General features: G+C 48.7%; 1 protein-coding gene across 2 annotated transcripts in view; it reads right to left on the bottom strand.

Annotated features, from left to right (window-relative positions):
* TAFA1 (TAFA chemokine like family member 1) overlaps window positions 1-12,925 on the bottom strand; it is a 468,377-nt gene that overhangs the window by 23,366 nt on the left and 432,086 nt on the right. The gene's annotated exons all lie outside the window — the stretch shown is intronic.

The raw sequence follows: 12,925 nt of genomic DNA, 5'->3' as shown, positions 1-12,925 counted from the left end.
TAGGGTATATGGCCTGTTTGTCCTAAGCATTATAATTAGCTTTTAGAACTCTGGGTCCAAAGACCTCCTTCATGCTGCTGGCCTCAGTCACAGACTTGATGGAGATGTCACCTTGTAGGCGGCCACTCCGGTGTTAGGCTCGGGAGCGTCCGCGCGCATCGTTTGTGGTGCATGGAGGCAGCAGGGATTCCCTCACCCTCCAGCTACTGGCAGAGCTGCATGTTGTGGAGGAAGCTCTCCAGCTTGGAGTGCGTTTCTGGAAGAAATTTCTTCTCTACTAAACAACATAATAGTTCTAGCCTTTCTTTTTCTCTCTCATTGATGAGTGAAAATCACCCACCCAATTTGAAGCACAGATGTTGAAAATAGATGTTGAGGTTCCTGAATAACCGTTTCTGCCCTGTTTTCACGTAGCTCCTCCTGTAATACTTAATGTGATAGTTTGTTAATATTGATGTAAAGTATTATATTGTGTAATCTGAGGAACATGCCATTTTATTATACTCTGTTAACCTATAATATAGTAGGCTGATGCTTACTTGAAATGCTTTGAATTGTATAATATATCTTGACAAATTTTACTACCACATGTTATGTAATAACTATGTGTTTTTGGACTTGCAGAAGCTGCTGCTAACTTTTAAAGCTGTTTTTTGAAGGCACTGATAATAGATATGTATGAAGTACACACTGTCTATTAAATAAAATACCATTCTCCAGAGTTAACAGTCAAATAAAATATCCTCACATTTGTGGAGCCCTTCCTGCGGGCCAGGCACTGAGCTCACTGAGCTGCACTGACTGTCATTTAGCCCCACAGGGGTCCTGGGGCGTGAGCACTGTTACCCCACGTTAGAGGGGAGGGAGTTGAAGGCCGGCGTGGGAGTTCCCCTGCCCCACGGTGGTCCCGGCAGAGCTGCGGTCGGAGGAGCGGCGCCCCAGAGCTGCTTCGAGGCCGCCCGGGGACGCGGGTGGGGGACTCGGGTGGGGGATGCAGGTGGGGTGGGCCCGTCTGGGCGGCCGCGGGCGCAGCTTAGGCCGGGCTGGGGCGCTGCCCCCGGGCTCAGGGGCCTGCGTTCCCCCTGAAGCGTGTGGGTTTGGGTGAGCGGGGCGGAGGCTGCGGGTCGGGCTGGGGCTGGAGCGCGGCCTGGCCCTTAGCGAGGCTGTGAGTCAGCTGCTGCGGCGGCCGAAGGCAGGAGGGTCTGGCAGCGGCCCTTTGGGCCGGCAGGTTCTCTCTCCTGGGGAGCCTGCTGCTTCTCCGTCCGGGGATCGCCCCTCCTGGCTGTGCCTCTGTGTTGGGAAAGTCAGTTTCGTAGCCGGCGCGGGAATGAGTGGGTTCCGTGGGCAGAAGCAGCAGCCTGCCCTCCCCAGGCCTTCGTTCCGCCGCCGCGTGGGGCCCGAGGATGCTGCTCAGCACGTCCCGCGTGGGGCCCAGGATGCTGCTCAGCACGTCCCGCGTGGGGCCCGGGGATGCTGCTCAGCACGTCCCGCGTGGGGCCCAGGATGCTGCTCAGCACCTCCCGCGTGGGGCCCAGGATGCTGCTCAGCACCTCCCGCGTGGGGCCCGAGGATGCTGCTCAGCACGTCCCGCGTGGGGCCCAGGATGCTGCTCAGCACCTCCCTCGTGGGGCCCGAGGATGCTGCTCAGCACGTCCCGCGTGGGGCCCAGGATGCTGCTCAGCACCTCCCGCGTGGGGCCCGAGGATGCTGCTCAGCACGTCCCGCGTGGGGCCCAGGATGCTGCTCAGCACCTCCCGCGTGGGGCCCGAGGATGCTGCTCAGCACGTCCCGCGTGGGGCCCAGGATGCTGCTCAGCACGTCCCGCGTGGGGCCCGAGGATGCTGCTCAGCACGTCCCGCGTGGGGCCCGAGGATGCTGCTCAGCACGTCCCGCGTGGGGCCCGAGGATGCTGCTCAGCACGTCCCGCGTGGGGCCCGAGGATGCTGCTCAGCACGTCCCGCGTGGGGCCCGAGGATGCTGCTCAGCACGTCCCGCGTGGGGCCCAGGATGCTGCTCAGCACGTCCCGCGTGGGGCCCGAGGATGCTGCTCAGCACGTCCCGCGTGGGGCCCAGGATGCTGCTCAGCACCTCCCGCGTGGGGCCCGAGGATGCTGCTCAGCACGTCCCGCGTGGGGCCCAGGATGCTGCTCAGCACCTCCCGCGTGGGGCCCGAGGATGCTGCTCAGCACGTCCCGCGTGGGGCCCAGGATGCTGCTCAGCACGTCCCGCGTGGGGCCCGAGGATGCTGCTCAGCACGTCCCGCGTGGGGCCCGAGGATGCTGCTCAGCACGTCCCGCGTGGGGCCCGAGGATGCTGCTCAGCACGTCCCGCGTGGGGCCCGAGGATGCTGCTCAGCACGTCCCGCGTGGGGCCCGAGGATGCTGCTCAGCACGTCCCGCGTGGGGCCCAGGATGCTGCTCAGCACGTCCCGCGTGGGGCCCGAGGATGCTGCTCAGCACGTCCCGCGTGGGGCCCAGGATGCTGCTCAGCACCTCCCGCGTGGGGCCCAGGATGCTGCTCAGCACGTCCCGCGTGGGGCCCGAGGATGCTGCTCAGCACGTCCCGCGTGGGGCCCAGGATGCTGCTCAGCACCTCCCGCGTGGGGCCCAGGATGCTGCTCAGCACGTCCCGCGTGGGGCCCAGGGATGCTGCTCAGCACGTCCCGCGTGGGGCCCAGGATGCTGCTCAGCACCTCCCGCGTGGGGCCCAGGATGCTGCTCAGCACGTCCCGCGTGGGGCCCGAGGATGCTGCTCAGCACGTCCCGCGTGGGGCCCGAGGATGCTGCTCAGCACGTCCCGCGTGGGGCCCGAGGATGCTGCTCAGCACGTCCCGCGTGGGGCCCAGGATGCTGCTCAGCACGTCCCGCGTGGGGCCCGAGGATGCTGCTCAGCACCTCCCGCGTGGGGCCCGAGGATGCTGCTCAGCACGTCCCGTGCCTCCGGTCGGCCTCCTGCCCACAGGGCTCCGGGGCTGTCCCCGCCGGGGCTGCAGCGCCCCGCGGCCTCCACGCTCGGGCCCTAAAGGGCCGTGGGCCAAGTGAAGAGGTCCCCAGAGTATTAAACCACCGGCTGCCACTTTCCGGAGCTGCGGCCGTTACTTACATGCAGTGGCATAAGGAGGAAACTCAGCGTCCTTGCTATAAGTGGCAAACTGACTTAATTTGCTTTAAGGTCAACATAAAAAAAAAAATGCAACAAAAAGCAAGGTCTCGCAGTCCAGTTAGACGCTGTCATCTTCCAAAGGCAAGGCCCTCAGCTTGTTTGAAGAATTGGGGACGAGGGAATTTTGGAGAGGTGCTAGGGACATAGCAGTGCCAAAGGGAGAGTCCCCTAAAGGTATCAGACGACTGGAGGAGGTAAAGGAGATTGATTTACTCCGCTCTTGGGCATGTGCTAGTGGTGCCCCATCTGTAACCACCCCAGGTGACCTTCCTGATGGACAGGGGTGTGACTCCCAGGCACCGAGCGCAGCCGAGAGTCTCCCCGCTCTCCCTTTCCCTTCCTCTCCGCCTCTCTTGTCCCTTCCAGTAACGGGAGGGAGAAAGCATGAGCGAGGTCCTTAGAGGCCACACAATGTCCCGATTGCCTTCAACCTAAGACCACTTTTACTTAGGTCCAATAACCAGACACATTAATTGAAGAGACAAAGAATTAGACACATTCATTGACTACATCAATAAACTGTAAAGAATGAACAGGCTACAACGTAAGTAGCTTAAGTTTCTCGAGTGGCACTCAAATTATAAAATGTATAAACCAAGGCCATTCCTGGAAGGACAGCTCAGGTTCAGCCATGTTTCCGTGATGAAAACCTCAGGCTGAGGAATCATCTTCTTGGTACTCTGACACATTTAATCACTGAATTTGGAAGACAGCTTCCAGTACCCGAATGTTCAGGAAAAAATATTAAGCAGTCAAGTTTTATCAGCGATGACCAATAAAAGAGGAAAGCTAACTTCAGCCCTAGATTTCATTATTAAGATGGGTTGGGTGACCTCCAATATTCTTTAAAAGACTGATGGCCTTGAATGCTCAGGATTCCGAGGGGAATGAATTTTGAAGATGAAACAGGAAATAGTGTGTCCCCGTAAAGATGCACGGAGGCGCTCTCTCACGTGAACAGAGACCAAAGTCTACCTGCTTTTATTGATCAAAGTGACTAATGTGAGCTGCATTTTGAAAACTAATGGCCAGTGTAGCCTGTAAACAGTGCTTGCTTTCAACACATTTGAAACCCCCTGGGCTGCTCTGTTCCGAGCCACTCTCAAAGGGGTGCTACTTTCGAGAGTGCTCATGTCTACAGTTTAAGAGGTTTCACAGGGAAAAAAGAGAAGGGAATGACATTTGCTGAGCAAAACCTAAGTCTTCATCCAGTGCTTTCAGCCACCCTGAGAAGGTTATTATTGTCCACATTTTATAGATAAGAAAGGTAATGTTCAAATTTTATGTAATTAGCTCGAGTTACTGATTGGCAGAGTTAGGATACAAATTCAGGCTTTTATAAGGCCCAAATTTTGATGTATTTTTTATTTTATAATGTATGTTTGAATCAAAGGTTTGGTGATACCAGCATCAATTGTAACATAGCTACTGTTTCTACATACCTAGCATCTGCCTGCTTCCTTGTCTTCTGGCGATAACACCCTACTTTTCCTTTGGGGAACTCGGACTCTCACAATGTTAGATGCTTCTGATGGAGCTGACCTGACCCCTTGAAACAGAAATGGCACATGGCCGGCCTTGTCCAGTCAGGTCACTCCATCTCCATGTAGATTAAAGTTTGCTGCAAAAAGTTAGCTACTCCTCCCCTTGAGAAATGAAGTCTCGCTTCCCTCCTGCTGAACCTGGGATGGCCTTGGTCATTTGTTTGACCACAGAACGCAGCAGCAGTGACATTCTAGAATTTCTTAGGGTAGGTCATAAAAAGCATTGCAGCTTCCTCCCAAGCTCCTTGGACACCTCTCTGGGAAGTCTGAGCCATCTCCTAAGAAGAGCACTGCATGGTCTTCACTCGATACACAGGGAGGACGGTTATGGGAGTGTATCTGTACTTCTGGTGGTGGGTAAAGAAAAGGCAGAGACTTCCTGATCCTGGTATCTAGTTTTGTAAAGGACATTTTCTTAAGCTGGCTTCTCATCATTCTTGGTGTTGATAGAGTAGTCTTTACTTTGGAAAGTTAATGAATGAGTAAGTTTCTGGAAGTGCTCAGGTCTATATTGTGGGAAATTAATCTAAGTGCAATAAATGATGAAAGAAGCAGGATGAAGTTTGTAAGTAAGTGGACGGGCCTGCTCATTGGGCTCTGCTCTGCCTCTGTGCAGTGAACTGGCTGAAAATCACCTGTAAAGTGAAGTGTGGGGTCCTGAGGCCCAGGTCTATGTGGCCTTGACTGAGTTATGTAACCTCTGTAACCTTGGTGTCCTCTCCTCACATGGGGATAACCATAGTGCCCCTGCCTCAGGGTATTGTGATGATTATACATTAAATAGTCAGTACAGAAGGAACTGGGACGAGGGCCTGTCATGGATAAGTGCTATGCGTGCTATTGATGATGATGATGATGGCCACCATTATCACTTATATTACTTAGAACTATTCCTGGTGCATAACAAGCGCTCAGTTGAATACTGGCTATCACTCATATGATCTAATATAATTCTAAAATGACATGTTTGATTTGAATTTGAATAAGTAAACTATATTGATAATAATAAAGACAGACAAGTGATTTCAATTAATCATCTGTGGTAACTACCTATCAGGAAAAGATTGAAAGACTGTAAGTCTGGTAGATATTATCTGCATTTAACAAATAGCATTATTTTAAAATTTAGAGGTGTATATATTTAACCAAACATTCTCAATATTTAGAGGAACCGATTCATTAGAATCATGTTACAGCATAAAAACTCATGCTATTTACCAAGCACACACTCTATTGATTCTGTTTGATTAGTTTAGGTTTTATTGTTTAGATATAAGGAAAATGGTTACCTTTTCTAGTGTATTTCTAACTGAGCTTTAGAAGAAATAAGTTATTTCAACTTGTCTGCTGGTAGAAATATATGATTAGAAACCTACTGAATCTTTGAAGATAATTACATTAATAACATTTATGGCAACTGCACTGCTAATAGTAATATTTTCACATTTGTTTTCATACTTTTTACTTTATGTTTAAATTCATCATCTCAAGAGGCTGAGCCTTATTTCCATATTTATTGCTATCCAGATATTTATACTACATGTTTATTTAAAAAATAGCAATGAATATAATCCTGAATATAAAAAGCAAATGAAATAAGATTGCAAAAGACCTAACGAGTTTTCCCCTTTCAGGGGCAAAGAACTACCCAGCGAAGTGGAGAGATGCATTTCAGTTCGAGTCTCCTTGACATACACTGTGAAGCCCCAGTCCCACAGCCCCTGCCTTTCTCTCGCTCTTCCGAATAGGTAAGAACAGGCTGAAATCAAAAGGTAGCAAGTCTCCAGAACTGTAATGAGCTGGTTGACATCAAGGAGCAAATTTTTAACTTCTGCTTACCTGATAGCCAGAGAGGAATAACTTGCCTGTTTCTTCCCTTTACTCCTTGGTACAGCCCAATAAACCTGTCGCCTCTCTGCATTTTAATTTTTGTTTTATTTATTTTCCGCTTTATTATGCAAAGTGATACAGTAGAAAGAACATTGAATTGGGGGTCAGAATTCTCCAGTGCAAGCCTGCACTCTGTTGCTAATTAGCTGCATCGCCTGGTTTGACTTTACTCAACTTTTTTGAGTCGCAGTTTCTTTATACTCAGAAGTGTGTGAACTCTAAATTTTAGATGCGATATAAATTTTGGTGATATTCTATGGAGAGTAAGGAGCATAGACGCCTGAGGCTTACGCCCTGAGGCATGCAACCGGGAAATGTTATGATGCGCCCAGTCAACCATGGGTGGGTCTCTGTGTTAGCAAGGATGCAGGTGGCTGTTCAGGCGACAGGAGGGTAAATTTTGCTTCTGAAAGCTCGAGGAGATATGACAGCCTGACTTCTCACTTTAGAAAACTCCACTTTCTGAGTGGAAGGGAAAATATCACAGAGGGCTATGGATAGGGGTGTGTCGGCGTGAATGTGCGTGCAGGTGTGTGTCTGTCTGTGGGCACGCACGCACTCGGTCGCCTCATCACCTGCAAGCCTACTGGTACCAGGTGGAGCCCGAAGTGCTGGGGACCCAGGGATGGCCAAGGGCACTGTCTGCTCGCTTCCCTTGAGTTGCTTAGAGTCTAGTGGGTGTGACAATGTAGTTAGTGAGCAATTGTGGCTTAGTGTAGTAAGTCCTGTTGCAGAGCGAGCGATGGACACTGAAGCAGCGCAGGTGAGAGGCACCATACTCAGCCTTGGAGGGTGATTTCGGAAGATTTTTATTAGACAGTAACACAAAGCGGGGTAGGAAAGAGCAGTGGTGGCAGAGGAACCAGCCTTTGCACAGGGCTGACCAGGAGAGGGAAAGTGGAGCAACCATGGGGGACAGATCAGTAAGGGTCATATAGGCACGGTGATAGCACTGGACTTCATTCTGAGCTGATGGGGACTCCAAGTGACTCCCAGTGTGGGCTCTTTCCCACCGTGAGTCCAGGAAGGCATCGGCTAGTTGTAACAACTCTGGAGCCAGGTGCTTCAGCAAAATGTGCCCAGTTCCTTTCAGCCCCATTTTATTTCCTCTCTCAAGATCTTTCTTCTCTCTGGTGGTGGCCACAGTCTGGGGACCTTACTCTGCTTTTCCTTGTGTATTTTCTATCATTCTCCAAAAATGCTTGAATGGATAAATTACCTTCCTGAGATCATGACTGGTAATGATTAGATGCATTACCTTTTTAAGAAACTTTGGGTTTTAAAAACACCCATGATTATAATAGTGATTTTAAAAAATGCCTCCCATTTTCATGGTCTTTACTAGTCTTTGCTCATAAGCTTATTTCATTTTTACATAATTGAAATTGAAGTTCAGGTAATACTTGGAATCTTATTTGTTCACATAAAACTAGGAATGCCTTCCTTTGTCCTAACAGTGGCTTACCCTAGTGAAAGAGTGCATGTGAAATTTCAAGGGAGGTGCGCCTGGATAGGACGCTGGAGGAAATCTGGCCAGTGTCCTTCAATTACATCACAACTCCTGTCCCTCTACCTTTGTGAGGTGGAATGGACATGAAATGAGCACTACATATAATGATGACATCTCAATGATTAACCTGTGTCCATTTTTTCCTGAGGGACCAGACTTTCCCAGGCTCCTTTGGTCACCTGTTTGTGACAATTAAACATAAGAGAACATATTAAGCACCTAGCACTGCACCTGAGATGAACCGACTACTCAATAAGTATTAGCTCTTTTATACACAGAGACTCGCAGGGACACATCACCACCTACAGGCCTACGTGACAGTGACGCAGGTGCTTGACTCTTGGGTCAGACAGCCCAGAGTTGATTTCGGTCTCACTGCCGATCCTCAGACAGGCCTCTGCCCTGACCCTCTGAGCGCTTCTGCTCCCCTCCCCGCCTCGGCTGGGCCAGCCCTGTCCTCCTGGTGTTTGCTCAGCTCTCACTTGCTCCGTGAGCTCGATCTGTGCCACTGTATTTAATACTAGTACTTCCCTCTGTTTCTCCAGCACTCTGGATCCAGCATAACCTATTCTGTTTTTCATAAACTTATAATTTTCAAATTTGATATATATTATTATCAGTACTAGGTGTTTTTTTAGTCTGATTCCCCCCATTGGAATGCAAGCATTTCAAGGACAAAGGTCTTTTCTGTATGGATGTATCTCAGGTGTTTAAGTCTGCTCCTGATACAGAGGAACAAACATATTCTTGAATACCATGAAAATTAAATGAGATAATGAAGATCTTCACACCCAGTGCAAGCTCAAGAAATGTTATAAAAGGTATAAAGAAAAACACAAGATGTCTCTCCACAATTGAGAATTTTCCATGTTGTTATGGATAGAATTTTGTGTATCCCCTAAATTCACAGGTTGAAACCCTAACCCCCCACTGTGGTTGTATTTTTGAGTATGTAAGTAATTAAAACTAAATGAAGTCACGAGGCTGGGGCCCTGATCTGATAGAATTAGTGTCCTTATAAGAGATACCCAAGAGCTCACTGTATCTCTCATGAAGGGGGCCATGCAGGAGCCAAGAAGAGAGGCCTTCCTAGAAATCAGAGCCTTGATGTGGACTTCCAACCTCTATAACTGTGAGAAAATAAATTTCTTCTGGTTGGGCTGCCCAGTCTGGATGTTTTGTTAAGGCAGCATGAGCTGATAAATACATTCACGTTGAACATTTTTGTATATTTTTGCAAAGAGGAGCCTACTTTTGAATAAATATTGGAATAATATGACATCACATTCTTTGTGGGGTCAAAGCACTTTCTCATGACTTAGTTTATGTACGGTCGCCGTCTCCCCAGGCACTATAGGGGTCACACACTCCTTCACCTTTACTGCCATTTTGCATAAGGAGAAATGGGCTCAGGGTGGGTAAGAGGTTCATATAAGGGCACACAGCGAGAAGTTCTAAGAACCCGGTGTCTTGTCCACCAGTGACTTCATCACACCACAGTGCTTCACGAGGCCCAATCTACTCCCACTGAAAATATAGCAATTTTAGAGTTTAGAGATCTTGCGAGCTCCAAAATAATTTAGTATAACAGTATCTGTTTCTCATTATAGATACTGTGTTTCTCACTACAGCTCAGCTGAATGGTAGATTTAAAGTGTATGATAAGCGGGAAAAGAGGTGAAAAATTCTGGCTACTAGTTTTTGTTTGTTTATCCTTACCTGAGGATATGTTTATTAATTTGAGGGGGGGGGAGAGAGATCATCGTGAGCACCCCGACCAGGGACTGAACCTGCAACCTGGGTACGTGCCCTGACTGAGAATCAAACCTGCCACCTTTTGGTGCACGGGACAGCACTCCACAGCTGAGCCACCTGGCCAGGGCATCTAGCTACTAGTTTTCATCAAATTTGTTTGCTCTGATGTGACTACCTGGTAATCATAGATTATAACTTACAAAGAATGCTACTGATTTCATTTTTCCATATAAATATTATTTCAACAAGCTTTTTTCTTTATGTCAGTAACACAAGTAGCAAGGATCTCGCCCCCCACCCCGTCTCGTCATTGGTCTCCATCAGCCTATGTTCCCTTCTGAGCAGATTTTCTCATTTTTAGTGCAATTTTGGAACCCAGAGTTGGACCTATGGTAAGGTAAGTTAGATAAGTTGTGGTTCGGTAAGTCCAGACAAAAGATCGTCAACAGGCCTTAATTCAGCTTCTAGTCCAGTCGCTGCCTGGGGCGTGGTGTTTAAGGTCTCAGAGCTGGGCCTGCCCGAGGAGGAAGGTGCGGTGACGGATCCCAGAGTCTTCCGTGGGGAGGAGGGCAGGGTGACAGTCTGAGAGAGACGCATTTGCTATGCACGGCCCAGAACTTCAGAAACACTGTTTCAGCCCCGAAAAACAATGTAGAGTATTTATTACCACAGGAACACATGTTTCTAATTTATTTTCAGTATGGCTGTTTTTGGAAATGATTCAAATGAAATGAATATTTCAGTCATTTCAAAAGTAAGGACATTTTTGGGAATGTTTCATCTGGCAAATTCACTGAAATGGTCACTGTTAGGTACTAAGAACACCCTGAAAAATTCCATAAAAAATATTTTTAAAAATATATAACATTTTCTCAGTGCAAGAACAGTTATTTCACCCTGAATTACTGGGCACCAGTAAAGCAATCAGGAGCCAATCAGACCACAACCAACCACAATGGTGCTCCGTATTGCTTTGATTCTGTCCAAAGGGGGTTTAAACTAGCTCTCAGATATGGAAACTTCCCTGGAGTATAAACTGCTGTGTGTAGGGACACTCCCTGTGGTAACCACCAATGACTCGCCTCCTTGCACAGTCCCCTCCGCTTGAGTGTGAGCAGGACTTGTGACTTGGCTTTAAGAAAGAAGGTATGGAAAAAAGAATGGAAATGCCACTCCTGTGATTGTTTCTTTAAATGAGACTCCACTCTGCTCCACTAACTGGGAGATCCCCCTGCTGGTCTTGAGAAAGCCAGCGGCCAGGCGTGAGCAGCCGTGCAGGGAAACGGGGCAGGGGATTGCAGGCAGCTCCTAGGGCCTGAGAGGGGCTTCCCTCTGGCATCCTGCCGGGGGCTGCCCGGCGCACAACCTGTTCCAGAGCAACGGCTCCTTAGCCTCCGCGGCACTGTGAGGCCGTCCCTGGGTCAGGTGCATCCTGGAGCATCTTAACCAGGATTTTAACCCGGATCCAAGCATGACAGACGCTTGTCCTACAGCCCCTGCCACTGGGCTTTCAGCTGACTTGATTAAGTCCGCCTGGTCCACGCAAAAGCGGTCACAGTGTACGATTCAGCGGATTTTAGTGCGTTCACAGTAGGCCACCGCTAACATTTTCATGATCCCCAAAGGAAACCTTGTACCAATGAAGCAGCACCCTCCTACTGTAGCCCCTGACACCCAGTAGCTTCTGATTGTCTCGAAGGATTTGCCTGTCCTGGAGTTTCGTGCGAACAGAAGGGTGCAGTCTGTGCCCTTCCGCATTTAGCTCTTTCACACGGCGTCATATTGTCAAAGCTCATCCATGTCATGGTACATGCCAGAACTTCATTCCTTTCCATGGCTGAATAATGTTCTATTGCGTGGGCACATCACATTTGGTTTGTTGGTCCCTTGATGGGTGCTAGGGTTCTCCTTTCAGCATGATGCGATTATAAACATTTGTTAAGAGTTTGGTTTGAATACATGTTTTTATAAACATTTGTGTAAGAGCTTTGGTTGAATATATCTCTTCGATTCTTTTGGGTCTTGGAGTAATTTTAAGGCTTGGATTTGAATTTTTGGACCTGGTGAAGACCAGTTTTGACAACACTGTAGATTTTTGTGACGGTTCTGAGAGCATCAAGGGGGAGCTGGTCGACTCGGATGATGAAGGTGACTGTCGCAGATGGGCGTGCATGTGGAGGAGCCAGGCAGGGAGAAGTGTGAGGGACAAGGAGCCCGTCTCTGAAGGGGATGTGATGCCCTCCTGGCTGCTCTATTGCTGGGCTTTGAGGTTCTCTCTACCTGCCTTGACCACTGGTCTGCTGTACTCATCTGTGCTTCCAGGAATATGTCTATGTCTATCTCCTTACTCAGTACTTAGTAATGTGTCTAAATATTAAACATTTAATGTTTAGGAATCCATCAACCATCTGAAATATTAGACCTAATGATCACTAATCAGGATATTTGGGCACCGCAGTCTGGATCCCATTAAGAATTATCTGTGTTGAGTAACAGTTTTTGTTTCTGTGTCTTCTTGAGCACAAGAAGACCCACATTTATTTTTCCTAGCAGGCAGTAAAAGGAATAATTATAATCATTATCTGTAAAGTGGAGTTGATACCAGGGTTGCTGTGAGGACTGAGTAACTTAATATGTTTAAATTGCTTAGAACATTGTCTTCAGTGTCACTTAATTATTATCGTCATTATTACTCATTTAAGGCACAGCAGTGAAAGTGGGAGTTTAAAAAAGAAATCCAACCACTTCATTCCCGTCAAAGCCTTTCTGCTGTGCTGACTCCGTAAAGAGCTGGCATGTGCAAAGGCCCTGCCTGGCCAGTTTGCCTCCTAATTTCCTAACGATTTGTGGAGCATTTTCCTTCTTGCTGATGCCTCCGACCACGTGGTTTCTTTCCTGGAACTGACCAAGGTGTCCCTGCTGCAGGGGGGCCCGCTTTCCCCTCTGCGGGGACCGTGTAGTCCACACTTCCCTCGGCTGGTGCTCCTCTGCGGGGGAACTTGGCTTCAGCATCACTTTCTTGTGATGCTTTTCTTGCTAAAGGACACCCTCCGTTATTAATTTC

The sequence above is a fragment of the Miniopterus natalensis genome, chromosome 15 (assembly GCF_054644295.1).
Source record: "Miniopterus natalensis isolate mMinNat1 chromosome 15, mMinNat1.hap1, whole genome shotgun sequence".
NCBI classification, from domain to species: domain Eukaryota; kingdom Metazoa; phylum Chordata; class Mammalia; order Chiroptera; family Miniopteridae; genus Miniopterus; species Miniopterus natalensis.
Note: the sequence above shows the minus strand (reverse complement) of the source record. Positions and strands in the feature narration are given on the sequence as shown.